The following is a 4,187-nucleotide window of genomic DNA, read 5'->3' as shown; positions in this document are numbered from 1 at the left end:
TTGACAAGAAAAACACCCAAGTAAAACGTGAGTAGTCATCAGCAATAATGAGACAATAAGAGCTACGAGAAAGACTCAAAACATGAACCGGACCGAAAAGGTCCATATGCAGTAATTGGAAAACAGATGAAATGGTATTAATCAATTTTGGATTATGAGTTTTTCTACTGTGTTTACCCAAGGCACAAGCCACACACATTTCAACAGTTACAAAATCTTTGATGGGTAAACCACGCACCAAATCATTTTTAGCAAGACGGTTTAAGTTTTTCACTGCATGACCAAGACGACGATCCCAAAGCATGGCATTATGTTTGGACACTTTTGAAAACAAACAGGTTATTTTATGAGGAATATTTTTGTTCATGTCGATCATTTAAGCGTTATCTTTTCGATAAAACAAGAATCCAGTCTTCTGGTATAATGATACCAGGTTTTAAAATTAAACACTCTTTATTGGTGAAATAAGTTGAAAAACCTTTATCACATATTTGTGACACGCTTAACAGACTGTGCTTCAACTCAGGAACAAAATTAACATTCTCAAATTTTAGAACACCGTTACTTATGGTAACCTTCGGAGTGATCTTCCCCTTTTCTCCTCCTGCAAAGGACACATACCCACCGTTAAAGATTGAATAACGTGTAGATGGAAAATGTCTTCTGTCGTGTGCCTGGAATAGCCACTATCAACATACCAATGTCTGATGATATTCCTCCATAGTTGTTCCTACACGATGTGCTAGATTAGTTAGACTGTGGTACCCAGTCCATAGTTACACTGGGTGATCCAGTCTCATCTACGATTGTCACAGGTTGCCATGACATATCATTAAGATTATCTAATATAGAAGTTGAAACCTTTTTCACCGGAGACTTAGGCAACCATTCGTATTTACTGTTATAAGATTTACAGTTGTTTGTACGAATGGATGATTCAGTCTCTGGTTTGCGAGTAGGGAAAACAGACGAATTTGTTTTCCCGATAGGCTTTGACTTAAAAACAGAATTAGTTTTTGAAATCGAAGCACAGTTCCTATTATTCCAACCAACATGTTAGGCTTGGTCTGATGAGGACTAACCTACCAGATTTGTTTCTGTTCCAATAACCGTCAGAGGGATTTGCCTGGCGATACCCAAAATTTCGTCGATAGGCATCACGAGGGATATTCCTCTAATAGAATCCATAGTATGGAATAAATGGACGATGTGAACAGTTTCTAGCACTATGACCACGAATCCCATAGTTAAAACATGTTTGACGTTTGATATGAAAATCATTGTGGTGGATTCTTTGTCTTGACCTATTTTGTGACTCAGATTGCTTAGTTTGATGTTTACCATTTGACACGTTGTTTGGTTCAACACCCTTTTGTTTGTTTGAGGATCCCTCTTTAACAAACTTGGGTGGTGAGTAATATTTAGTAAACTTCTTAATTTTGTTTTCTTATTGAAACCACATCATCAGATTTCAAAGTTTTAACAGAATCAACCACACAATTTTCTTTGCTTTTAAAACTAGAGCCAACACAAACAATCGAAATAACATAATTCAAAATAGGTAATTTTAAAGAAAAATAAGAATTAATGTCTTTATTAAGTGAAACACAGGAGTCATAATCCTCATCAGTCCATTCCTCAATGACTACTTTCTCTGCACATGAAGCAAACACATTAGAATCGTTCACTCCTGAGGTGGATGCAGGTGCATTCACAAGATCAGCCTTATCATCTTTATCTTGTTTACCATACTTCATGCCCTTTACCTTTTCTTCATGCTCTTTGGTAAGAGGAAGACCAGTATAGTTGTCATTGTATGGTGAGGGTACCTGACTATATCCTATACCCTCTCTTGCGTTTTCTTTCCACCACAACTGATTGTTAATCATTGAGTTGACCACTTTACTGGAACCTTCGAATTTTTTAAAATCAAGTTCAACCCTTTCAAATTTAGTACTTAAATTTAAAATCTCTGTTTTGGAGGCTTCCAGTTTAGCGGTTAATTTAGCGATTTCCTGTTTGGCATCTAGGTGGTGAAAACATTTTATACTGAATTTGAACTTAAGTTGTAGAAAAATCCTTCTTATGTGCTTCTATTTTATCTAGGAAGGCTTTCTCACTTTTCTTAAGTTTAGAGTTTTTCAGATTTTACCACTTTCATTTCTCTAATCAAGTTATCATTGTGAAGCTTATACAAATGTATCTTATCAATACAATCTTGAGAACAAGATTGACAACTTACCTCATATGAGCTGGGAGTAGTGAATGCCATGAACGCGAATTGAAGTTCCTTAAGTTGCTCCTCAACAGCATTTTCTTTTTCAGTGTCTTCAACCTTGAGCATAGTTAGCAGTCTGATTGCTAATGTTGAGAGCATCCATTTGATCAGCCCAAGAAAATTTTTGAGCAACCAAACCCCTTTCACCATTTCCGGAGCTACCCCCCAACTTCTCCTCTAGCATTTCCCACTAGAACCAATGCCCTTTATGTGTTTCCTTTCTTTGATGGGTTGGTACATTCACGAGCAAAGTGACTCGGCTCGTGGAAATTGTAACACCTCAGAGTGTCCTTGTTAAAGTCCACCTTCTGATTATTTGGCATATTTCAATTGTTCCTTCCGTTCTCTTAGTAAATTTCTTAGGCTCGAAACACTGCCATGGCGATTTGCCAAGAGATATCCATTTCTTCTACATCATCTGGATGAATTTGATCTAGCTCAGCAACAACTACAGGTTGAACCAAATCTCCAGCAAGGAATGCATTGTAGCCGTTCATGAATCCCCGCCATTAAAGCAATGTTCTCTTGAGTTTCCTTTGGATAGAGGGAATCTGACTGGAATTCTGACCAGGAGCAACACCAGATGATTGGGGTTTAACATTAGCAACAGGAGATTGAGCAGTTTAGTGAAAAAGAATGGAGCTAGTTGCGATGAGGTTGAAGATGATTAGCTCTGAGTGGATTTGAACATTTGGGAGTTGCTTTGAGGTGGAAATTGTTGTTGTCCATGAGTAGTCTTGAACATTGAGAAGTTGTCTTGTGAGATGAGTGCATTAATGGAAGCAGCTGCACTGTAGGAGTTTGTGTGGTTTATAGCATGTTGTTTGTCATTCATGTCAAACGCCTTAATGATAGCCATCATCTCGGATAATGACACCTGTTGAGATCTTTTGTCATTTTGATAACTGCAACATTCATATCCCAACTTTTAGGTAGCGAGTTCACCAACTTATTGTTTATTTCAGTAGTTGCTAGATAGATGCTCGTAGATCTCATCTCAGTCACAAGGGCAATGAACCTCTGAAGCTGAGTCTCCAACGATCTCCTAGAACATGATTAAACATATTAAATTTTTGTCACATCAGATCTTGACGACTTCTATTCATGTCATTCCCTTCATACATCTCAATCAATGCTTCCCACAGTGCCTTAGCAGATTGCAGTTCTCTAATACCAGGGAAATCTCAGGTGAGAGTGCCATAGTTAAAGTTGAAAGTGCATTTTCATCCTCTTCTACTTTAGCGAGATCATCATCATCTACGTCGCAGCATGCTTCACAGCAATTTCTGTAGAGTTCTCAACGTTGGTAAGTAATGACTTGAGGACCCGTAACTATGCTTCTCCAAATTTTAGCATCTTTCATTTTGACATATTTCTCGAATCCAAATTTTCACTCGCTAAACCCCTCATGAGACAGCAGATGGGGTACGCGAGTAGTGGTTCCCACTATGGAATCTAGTTCTTGGTGATGTAAGGCATTGGATGATCCATTAGTTAATTGAGTACATTTTAGTTTTAACAGTCCAATAGTTTTAAAATCCAAGAACCAAAGCCGAAAAAAAATTCGTCAGGCCCAAAAGTGGAATTAACTGAGATCAGATTATTTCAGCGTTGACCGAGAACTATTATTGACTGAGAACACGCCTTGACCGAGAACACACGCTGACCGAGAACATCACTTAATCTTCGCAGAAAACACTAAATATTGGCCGAAAACTCTTGAAATTGGCCGAGAACACTAATCTTGGCCGAAAACGATGAATCTAGGCCGAAAACTCTTGAATTTGACTGAGAGCTCCTTGTTTTAAGCCGAAAACGATGAAATACACCCAAGGACGCCGAGAACTTGTTTGACCAGAAGATTATGGTAAAAATCAAATCCCTATATTTATGGGATTTAAATTGTTTT

Source organism: Bidens hawaiensis, unplaced genomic scaffold (assembly GCF_021521415.1).
Source record: "Bidens hawaiensis isolate Kalapana, Puna unplaced genomic scaffold, B.hawaiensis_p1.1 tig00052429_1, whole genome shotgun sequence".
NCBI lineage: Eukaryota > Viridiplantae > Streptophyta > Magnoliopsida > Asterales > Asteraceae > Bidens > Bidens hawaiensis.
This window is presented reverse-complemented; position numbering follows the sequence as displayed.